We start from the raw sequence: 11,340 nt of genomic DNA, 5'->3' as shown, positions 1-11,340 counted from the left end.
AAAAAGACACCATTTGATTTACCTTTGCCAGGCATGGACAAGTGGCAGAGAATCTTTCTATTCCTTAAAGCAGGAATGTGAAGTCTGAGGTTTGGAATATTCAGGTTTTTTTGACCTTCGTTCATCTTGAACTGCCTCTCTCCTCTTCAGTGATCCATTCTCCTTCAACCTCTCTTATGTCAGGAACTTCCTTGCAGCTGGGTCAAAGGTGACACTCCCTCGAGGCCACCAAATGGCAGTTCCATGGAGAGGAAATGACTGGTGTGGTTAAGGGCTGATAATGCCACAGGCAACATGTTCACGATCATCTCACCTAACAAGTATCAACCTTAGGATGCCTGAAGAGACACAAACTGGGGAGCTTCCAGTGAGGAGGACAACAGAGATGTAGAGACAGGAGACTAGGATAGTTCCCACTGTTCTTTGCTAGTTCCCTGGAAATGTCTTGAGCTCTGAGAATACCGGGACTATAAGCGTCAGAAGCACTCAAGCCTACAATCCTCACTTCCTCCTGGTCTGATGTGCTGTGCAGGTTTAATGGCAACTTGATCAGGGTAAGGGAATGGTGGTCTAGGAAGGTTAAGTGTGCTGAAACTCTTTGCTTCCTAGACCCACACTGCACATACCTGTTGCCGTGAGCACTTTCTCCATGCGGCCATTACAATTACTCCACACATTTCAGGAGTGGGACCTAAAGATTTACTCCTCGCTACTTGCTGAACAACCCATCTAGCCGTAACTAATACCAGTGCTTTGCCGGGTAAAACTCAGACCCTTAGGAATTGTGCCACCTTTGTATGATTTCTTAAAAGGATTATCCATTTCCTCAACCTGCGTAGTGAGTGTTAAAATTTCAAAATGTTCTCTATAAGGAAATATATAGCAAGTACCTGGATGGAAAACAACCTGGGCATCCTGAATGTCGCCTCCCTAGCCTGGAGACAGGGGTTAAACAGGATGATCTTTTGAGGAGTTTCTACCTCCTTATGACTAGGTAAGCTTGCTTTTAAGAAAGGTAGTTGGAAAATAAGGTGGAGCCACTGAGGAAAGCTTCTGGGTAAGCCGAATTTTTCTAAATGGGTACCATCCCTACATATTATCTCCAGGGGAAAGGCCTAGGCAAAAATATAGGAGGGCTCTCGCAGCTAGCTGCCACTATTCATTCATTCATTCTTTCATTCATCCATTCAATCCCTTCATTCACGTTCCAATGAATGAAGAGAACCAGTCAGGGTGGCGCAGAAGGGAGTGGGGGAAGAGGAAAGGAGGGTTTAGTCAGGGAAGGCTTCTTGGAGGAGTTGTGCGTTCAATAAAGTTTTGAAGGTGTGGGAAGCAGTTGTCCATCTGATGTGAGGAAGGAGAATGTTCCAGGACAAAGGCAGGAACTAGTTCTCTTACCTTTCCATCCTACAATGGTGATTTCCTGTGGGTCACTGGGCAAAAGTCCTCTGGAATTATCTGACTGTCCTGAAGATAACAAAGTGGGGATTACTTCTTTTTCAATAGGTGTGCAGTCTTAGTGCTGGTGATTTTCTTGGTCACCAGTAAGGCCTGGGTATAGCCTCAATACATTCATTTTTACAAATTAAGCCCATATTTATATATGTATGTCTTTATATATATATATATATATATATATATATATATATACATAAAAATCCATACTTAACATGGGGATAAATTAGCAGCATAGTTATTTCAAGGCATTTTTTTTAAGAAGAAAGAACAAGAAGGAAAGAGAGAAAAACAATTCTCCCATTGTATTGTCATCATCACTGCTTTCAGCTCTCTCCTGAGGTTTAGAAGGTAAGGTGTATAATTTGGCAGGTTTTTGGCACTTAACTTTTAGATTGTAGTCAGTCATTTAGCACTAGCTAGGATTACATCTCCAGACACCCCAAAGATTGGTTTAAGCACATTTGGGACACCACACAGTGATTCAGAAGAAGGAGAGTTTTATTTTTCAGCACTGGTCATTACTGACTATGCAATCCATATTAATGTGCATAGCAGAGGACCTTTTGGGGCACCTGTTTACCTTTAGAACCAAGAAAAATTTATCTAATCCAATGATTTTAACCATTTTCATCCACACACCCTAATGATCTATTTAACTCCTTCGCCATCTTTCCTTATGCCCTCCCCTTCCTTTCTGAAAAAAAAAATGTGTCAGTAACTGTTATAATAGTTTGATACATCTTTCAGAGGAATGCTCTGACAGCCCTGCTGGAGCAGATAATTGATAGCAAGGAGCAGCAACTATAAAGCTGACTTCTAAATAGTTTAGAATGTATCGATCAACTAGTTATTTGTTTTTCCATAGAATCTTTACTGTCTTACTCGATTATCAGATAAATCACCTAACAATGACTACGAACTGCAGTGTGGTGTTTGAACTCTATGTAAGATACCGGGCAGAACCTGGAACTTTTCATTCATTCAATCGTATTTACTGAGTGCTTACTCTGCGCAGAGCACTCTACTAAACGCTTGGAAAGTACTATATAACAATAAACAGACACATTCCCTGCCCACAACGAGTTTACAATCTAGAGCAGGGGAGACAGCAATACAAATCAATAAATTACAGATATGTATGTAAGTGCTCTGGGGCTGGGAGGCGGGGAAGAACAAAGGGAGCCAATCAGGGTGATGCAGAAGGGAGTGGGAGAAGAGGAAAGGTGTGTGTGTGGGGGGGTTAGTCCGGGAAGACCTCTTGGAGGAGATGTGCCTTCAATAAGGCTTTGAAGTGGGGGAGAGTAATTGTCTGTCGGATTTGAGGAGGGAGAGCGTTCCAAGCCAGAGGCAGGACATGAGCGAGAGATCGGTGGCGAGACAGGTGAGATGGAGGCACAGTGAGATGATTACACTAGAGGAGTGAAGTATGAGGGCTGGGTTGTAGAAGGAGAGTAGCGAGGGAGGTAGGAGGGGGCAAGGTGGTGGAGTGCTTGGAGTGCTTTAAAGCCAACGGTGAGGAGTTTTTGTTTGATGTGGAGGTGGATGGGCAACCCCTGGAGTTTTTCTAGGAGCGGGGTGACATGTCCAGAACATCTTTGTAGAAAAATGATCCAACCAACAGAGTGAAGTATGAACTGGAGTGGGGAGAGAGGGGAGGCTGGGAGGTTGGCAAGGAAGCTGATGCAGTAATCCAGGCAGGGTAGGATGAGTGATTGTATTAATGTGGCAGCAGTTTGGATGGAGAGGAAAGGGTGGATTTTGGCGATGTCGTGAAGGTGGGACCGACAGGACTCAGTGATGGGTTGAATATGTGGGTTGAATGAGAGAGAGGAGTCAAGGATAATGCCAAGGTTACTGGCTTGTGAGACAGGAAGGATGGTGGTGGTGTCTACAGTGAAATCTACAGTTCACATCAAGCAGAAACTCTTTACCAAAGGCTTTAAAGGTCTCAGTCACCTTGCCCCCTCCTACCTTACCTTGCTGCCCTCCTACTACAACCCAGCCCACACATTTCACTCCTCTAATGCCAAACTACTCACTGTACCTCAATCTTGTCTACCTTTCTGCCAACCTCTCGCCCACGTACTGGCTCCGGCCTGGAACGTCCTCCCTCCTCATACCCGACAATCACTCTCTATTGCCCATTGAAGGCACATCCTCTCCAAGAGGCCTTCCTTGACTAAGACCTCATTTCCTCCTCTCCCACACTCTTCTCTGCCACGCTTGCACTTGGATTTTCACCGTTTATTCACTTCTCCTTCAACCACACAGCACTTATGTACACATCCGAAATTTATTTATTTATATTAACGTCTGCCCCGCTAGATTATATGCTCGTTGTGGGCAGGGAACATGTCTATCAACTCTGTTATATTGCACTCTCCCAAATGCTCTAGACTCTGGCCTGCGAGCTCGTCGTGAGCAGGGATTGTCTCTCTTTATTGCCTTATTGTACTTCCCCAAGTGCTTAGTACAGTGCTCAGCACACAGTAAGTGCTCAACTGAGTTGAATTGATTGAACTGAATTGAATGAAGCGCTTAGTACAGTGCTCTCTACGTAGTAAGTGCTCAATAAATGTGATTGATTAATTACCATTTTGATTGTTAATAATAACAGTGAAAATAATAACACTGATTAAGCATTTCTATGTGCAAGACTCAGTGCTAAGTACTGGGGGTTATTACACGAAGACCAAATTCAGACCCTGCCCCTGACCTAAAGGGGGCTCTGGATTTAAGAGGGAGCAGACAGATCTGTAGAAGACAGAAGACTCTAATGGAAGCATAATGAAAACAAATTAATATAAAAGAATGAAAATAATAAAGGCAGTGAATATATTAACCAAACACTACTTGGAAGCATCAGTCCATGGGTGCATCAATGTCTGATCAATTAATGGTATTTACCGAGTGCTTAAAGTGTACAGAAGACTCTATTAAGTGTTTGGGAGAGTACAACAGAAGTACAACAGTCAGAAGACACAAACCCTACCTCAAGGAGACTTAGGTGTCAACTTTTCATTTGGATTGTGAGGGTGAAAAAGGGGTTTGTATTTTTATGAAGGATGTGGACAGGGAGGGAAGAGGCTTCAAAGAACTAATAGAGTAGAAAGCCACCATTTTGGATCTTTTCTGCTCTGACAGGAAACCCTCAAGTCTTGGCAGAGACTGCAAGTCTGAAAGTCTAGCTCAAGCAAACATAGGATTGATCTCTCCCATTGTCCTCACTGAGAAGGTACCTATGCAAGGAGCTTGATTACAAACTGTTCTAATCTTTCCAGCTTTCCAAAAGTTGAGAAGATAGCCTTCGTTCCCACAGTGGTCAGTGTCAGAGGGCGGCTGCTCTCGGATTCAGGCAGAACCCATATACACCCTGAAGTCTCACTGGTCTGGGAACTCCAGGCTTCACGGTGCAAAGAATATGGGCACGTGGAAATAAAATCCTGGAAGTGAATGAACTTTAGTATATCATATCATGTCATATCATATCATATCATATATCATATATCATATAATCATACTATATCATATCATAGAGAAGTAGCGTGGCTTAGTGGAAAGAGCAAGGGCACGGGTCATGGGTTCTAATCCCAGCTCCACCACTTATCAGCTGTGTGACTTTGGGCAGGTCACTTAACTTCTCTGTGCTTCAGTTCCCTCATCTGTAAAATGGGGATGAAGACTGTGAGCCCCACGTGGGACAAACTGATTACCTTGTATCTACCCTAGTGCTTAGAAGAGTGGTTGGCACATAGTAAGCACTCAATGAATACCATCATTATTATTGTATCATATTATATTATGCCATTATTATATGATATCATATATTATGTTATATTTTTCTCTATTATACCATTAACATATGTTGAGTTGCTGAAACAAATTCACTGCAAATATCACTGACGCAAAGCAACTATACAGTGGGTAATGTGGCAGAGGATAACCGAAATTAGGTCACAGTACACCAACAGGTTGTCTACCTTTACCCTAGAGTTCCAGAGGTATTGTGAAACCATCTACATGGGCACTAGAGCAAAAGCAAGAAATGGGGTAAAGAGGGTAAATATGCTAACAATATAAAACATTTCAACTGACATTAAGATAAATCTTTTGTCTTAAATTTCACAGATGTTTATGCCTCACTACAGCCGTAGATCAAACAAATTCTACAGTTCAAATATCACAGCAAGAGAAACACATAGGAAGGTTGACCAGACTTCAGAGCTGATTCAGATAAAAGGAAGATATCTTTGTTTCCTCCTTTGGTGAGTTCTCTTCTAGATGTTATAATAATAATAATAATACTTCTGGTATTTTTTAAGCACTTACTTTGTGCCAAACAGTGTACTAAACCTTAGGGTAGATATAAGAAGGTCGGGTCAGACACAGACCCTGTCTTACATGGGGCTCACCGTCTAATGGGGAAGAAGAACAGATGAAGAAACTGAGGCACTGAGAAGTTAAGTGACTTGCCCAAGGTCAAATAGGCAAATGAAGGAGCTAGGATTAGAACCTAGATCCTCTGACTCCCAGCCTCGTGCTCTTTCCACTCGGTCATGCTGCTTCTCTGGCATTATTTCCTAGTGAATATTATGGTATTATTATGAGATTATTTCCCAAGTAATATAATCATGGTCTTATTTTTATACCCTAATATTTCTCCAAGTTTTTCATATATTAATCATCAAAAGATAGAATTAGTCTCAAATTCCTGGTCATCATTGATTACCATTAACTAAAGTTTCTTCATGATCTCACTCATATGATAGAGTATTTCTTTCCAATTCTTTAATTGTCAATTAATTGCCAGCTTTCCGGAGAGGGACCTTTAGTCATTAAAGATACAATCTGATTGTTTTTCTGCAAGTTTTTACTATATTCAACCACTGCCCCAAATAATCTCCATTTGTTCCCTTCACATCTCAAAACGGTTTTACGGCTTTCATAAATTCCCATGAAGACTGAGGTTATATATAGACAAGCTTGGTCCATTCTCTTCCATAATACCCCAGTCATAATCTTCATTTTTCTCCAGCCCACCTACTCACTAGACCTGATCCTAATCTCTCCAGCCACCAATCTCTTGCTCAAGCCTGCTCCCCTGTCTGAAACTCCCTTCCTCATCAGACCTCGGACCACTCTTTTTCCCATCTTCAAACCCAGCTTCCAGGAGGTCTTCGCTGAGTAATCCCTAATCTCCCCACTTCATATCCATTTTATGGCCTTCTACTGCTCCTGCAGCCTTTTGCATCACTTTAATTACCATCATCCCATAGCACCTTATGTATATATTTATATAGTCTATCATTCCCCTATTCCGAAATTTATTAGAAGTGCACGTCTCCCTCACTATACTATAAACATTTTAAGGGCAGGGAGTGTATCTTCTAATTCTTTTGGCTTCTCTCAAGCATTTAGTAAAATGCTCTCTACAATAGGCGTTCAATCAACGCTATTGATGTTGATGAAGCCTGCACCTGGTAAATCACACTTACAGCCCAAGATCCACATCGGTGATAAATTGCTGAATACTTTCATTGAATTCCATTGCCTGGGTGGCTCACTGTCTAATAATGCAAGGAAAGGCAAGGAGGTAGGAAACCAAAGAAAGAAGACTACCATGTCCTTTGAGAGACTTTGAGACAAAGTGAAGCACTAGCATGGAATCAAGATTCATATAAAACTGAAGGAATGTAGAAAAATTAAAATGACTAACCTTCTTAATGACTCTGAGACCTGGATCTGCCCCAGATACCACATTTGAATTCTAGAACAGTTCTATCAGTGTCACCTGTAAGCAGCATGGCTCAGTGGAAAGAGCCCGGGCTTGAGAGTCAGAGGTCGTGGGTCCTAATCCCGGCTCCGCCACTTGTCAGCTGTGTGACTTGGGGCAAGTCACTTAACTTCTCTGTGCCTCAGTTGCCTCATCTGTAAAATGGGGATCAAGACTGTGAGCCCCACGTGGAACAACCTGATTACCTTGTATCTCCCCCAGCACTTAGAACAGTGCTCGGCACACAGTAAGCGCTTAACAAATGCCATCATTATGATTATTACTGTAAGCCCGTCATAGGGCAGGGACTGTCTCTGTCTGTTGCCGATTTGTACATTCCAAGCGCTTAGTACAGTGCTCTGCACATAGTAAGCGCTCAATAAATACTACCGAATTATTATTAGGTGGCAAGACAGATGGTGAGGTTCTAGAACACAGACAGACCACAGACAATGATGCAGTGCTTGTCACAACACACCTTCACTGGTCGTGACATGTGAGGAAAATGGACGACAGCAGGATACATAAAGAATTCTTTAGAGTGAGCTGAAATGAGTCAATCATAGGAAAGGTGGACAGAGGAAACACTTTAAAGATGTATGGAAGAAAAACCTCAAACGATGTAGCGTAGCAGTGGACAATTAGTTGACAATTGCAGGAGACAAATTAACCTGGCATGAGACAATCAGGAATCGATTCATGGTGTTTATTGAACACCTCCTGTGTGCAGAAAACTGTACTAGCACTTCGGAAAGTGCAGGAGAGGAGATATCAATTCATGGTATTTATTGAGCACTTACTGTGTACTCTGACCAATACAATAGAGTTGGTAGACAAGTATCCCTGACCTAATCAAGCAGAGGAGACAGACACTGAAAGTACTTGCAGATAGGAGGAAAAATGAAATATATATTATGTGTATAATATATATAATTTAAGTAATTTAAGTGGAGCAAAAGGCTGCAGTTCCAGCAGAGGGATATAACATGGGTTTATATGAGTTAGTGCTTAGATAATCCCCTGTGTGAACAATGAAGGTAGGTCTCCCTGGGATGGACAAAAGTATTATGTCTAGTTCTATTGCACCAGTTTTTGCTTCCCTTTAGTTGTGGACTTGATCTCCTCATGGGAACTGTTACGCTTAACTATGAGACCTAACGGGAGAGCCTTCGGGGAAGAGTTTAAAATTAAACACTGTGTCAGCTCCCCAATCTTTCCTGGAAGAGCAGTGGTTGGAAAACAACAGAAGTAGCAATAGGTACCCAGGAATCCCCTGTACCAGCTACCCATGGATAATTAATAACTATCTTTGGTTCAAGAGTACTAATGAAAATGAAACAGTCTTCACAGAGAAACTTTTCCTGTTTTTTTTTTTAATTATTATTCTTTGAATCGACACAATCTTTTTGTAGAAGTGGACAATCACAGTTGGATTTTTAGTCCCTGCCTCCAGATAGCAAAATAACTTCGAAATGTGTATGTATTCTGACGAAAAATGGCCCCTATTATTAATGGAGCTATTGCCCTCTGTACTGTAAATAACACAAGGAAACTCTTGTACTCTTTGGCTCCTTATAGCATCATTGACAAAACTGTCAAGGAATTTCCTGTTCTTACTCAGAGAATCAGAGCGGATTAAATTCGACATCCATCCTCTATTTGTTTATTTAAAATAAGGCCAAGAAAGAAAACATTTTGCAGAGCAAATTGTATGCTACAGGAGTCATTAGATTGTAAAAGGTTGGTGTACCATTTGCAAATTGTTGTAGATATTAATTTATCGGAAAGGGCTTTGTGAATGAAAGGGAATCACCATAGCCTGTAGAAAATGGAAGAAAATCCTTACTGTCAATAACCTTATTTCTCGAAGGTTTCCAGAAATGAAGTCAAAGTCAGGACTAACTTTCTGGAAGACTTCAGTAATTATTTTGTCATTAATAAAATGTCAGGCCAAGAGATATTCGTTTAAGTCCATGCCTAGAAGCATGACTAAGAAGTATGGGCAGCTATCCCAGTGCTGGACCCCATTGTGGGCTGGGGTAGGTTAAAGAATGGAAATTCTGCTCTTAATCCCTCCCCACTGACAAACTCCAGAAAATCTGTGATCCCATATGAGAGGGGGCCCCACACCTTCTGGCCAAATCGGGACAGCTGATACCAGCTGCCATGCGCTTGAGTTACAGCCCCCTTCCCCTTGCTCTAGGATATCCTAGCCAACTTCTTTCTTTTCCCCCATGCAGGAGTAATGAGGGGGCTGTGAGTCAGGGGCAGAACTGCCCTATGAGGCAGAAACACCATGTAGTCCACTCACTAGGAGGGTGGGCTCCCATAGGATGTGGGCCCAGAGCCAGTTGTCCCAAAAGACCTCACCCTAAAGACGGTTCTGGCTCTGGATCTGAATTAAATGACTTTCCCAGGAGCCAACCCCAGCAGCAATCCCATCATCTAAATGGATGTTCTTCCGTGGAGCCTATCTACTTCTGTTGTCTGATGCTATCGAGTCATCTCCGACCCATAGCGACGCCACGGACACGTCTCTCCCAGAACACCCCACCTCCATCTGCAGTTGTTTTGGTAGTGTATCTATAGAGTTTTCTTGGTAAAAATATGAAAGTGGTTTACCATTGCCTCCTTCCAGGCAGTAAACTTGAGTCTCCGCCCTCGACTCTCTCCTGTGCCACTGCTGCCCAGCACAGATGAGTTTTGAGTTGTAGCAGATTGCTCTCCATTCGCTAGCCACTGCTCAAGCTAGAAATGGAATGGATATAGCCTCTGTTTGACTCTCCCTCCCATAGTCGAGACTGGTAGAGTACTGGAAACTCTCCAGCTGTGACCCTGAGAGGGGATATCTACTTCTACTATTACTACTAATAGTGGTATGCATTAAGCATCTTCACTGTGTGCCAAAACACTGTGCTAAGCAATGGGGTAGATACAAGATAACTAGAGTGGTGGATATAATCCCTATCCCGCAAAGGTTTCCCAATTTAACACACATGTAAGAGATAATTATTCTTGGGGGACTTGTCTGGACAGCATTGAGTGAAGTGAAGAGGAGGTGCTAGTTCTCCCATCAGCCCAGGGAATGTTGACAGGCAATTTGGGTCATTTAAGCCAAAAGCGAATTGTCTGTATTGATGGTTTTGCACATCTCTCGTTCGTCAGATGTCTGACTACTCTCCACTTCATTTGGGTCTGCCCACCTCAACTAGGAGTGGGACTGAAGAACAGAAGATGATCTCTCAGGTCTTTTCCAGCACTAAAATTCTAGAATTCTCTGAGTTTTCAGCACTTTTGCCACAACCAATTTGGAACTTTCCCCGCCCCCTAAAAAAAAATCAGGATTTCGGTCCTTCTGTGGTCCACCCAAGCCCTGCCCCATTACAATCCATCACTCCATCAGTGATATTTATTGAGCGCTTACTATGTGCAGAGTACTGTACTAAGAGCTTGGGAGGGTAACTGTCACTCTCTTTCATACCCCCACGCTCATCATCCAGGCCTGCCTTTTTTTTTCCGGCACTTGCATATCTCATCTAGTTGGCTAAACGTTTGTCTGCCTCTTCCATTATACCAGAAATTCCTCAAAAGCAGGGACCGTGCCTGTTTTTTCTTATATATTTCCCCTCTGTACCTAGTACTGGGCTCTGAATAGAGTAGATGCTCAATAAAAGGTGGTCTTATCAGGGGCCCTTGAATCAGGAATGAGCTAGGGGCCAGGAAATACCCTCCTCCCCTGGTTGCTGCCAATGGAAATCTCCTGCCCTCCCCCCATCCCCACCCCTTCCCTCTCCCACCCAAGATCCCCAGGCTGGATAGGTCTTAACTTGAGCTCAAGGTGTGCAGCCAAACCAGCCTGCCTTTCCAATCTGGCTGTTAAACTCATTACATTCCGCTCCATGACAGTAAGCGTCTTACTCCCAGGGAAGGAATTGGGCCCTCGGGGAAAAGAGCCTAGTCTCACCTGTCCTTCCTGGATTTCTCTTCAACATTCCGGAAACATATTTTTAAGAGCAAAGAGTAATAAAAAATCAAAATAAATTAATTTGCCAAAATCAGTATTATGGTGAGCGGCTCCAAGCTGCTGAGCCGTGTCTAGTCAGCCGCTA

The 11,340-nt window shown here is 42.8% G+C and overlaps 1 non-coding gene across 1 annotated transcript; it reads right to left on the bottom strand.

The window, feature by feature from the left end:
- Positions 1-9,937: 9,937 nt before the first annotated feature.
- On the bottom strand, positions 9,938-10,076 carry LOC114808457. Its single transcript, XR_003756305.1, has one exon. It is a non-coding gene; the product is annotated as a small nucleolar RNA SNORA7 (small nucleolar RNA).
- Positions 10,077-11,340: the final 1,264 nt, after the last annotated feature.

This window comes from Ornithorhynchus anatinus, chromosome X5 (assembly GCF_004115215.2).
Source record: "Ornithorhynchus anatinus isolate Pmale09 chromosome X5, mOrnAna1.pri.v4, whole genome shotgun sequence".
NCBI classification, from domain to species: Eukaryota; Metazoa; Chordata; class Mammalia; order Monotremata; family Ornithorhynchidae; genus Ornithorhynchus; species Ornithorhynchus anatinus.
Note: the sequence above shows the minus strand (reverse complement) of the source record. Positions and strands in the feature narration are given on the sequence as shown.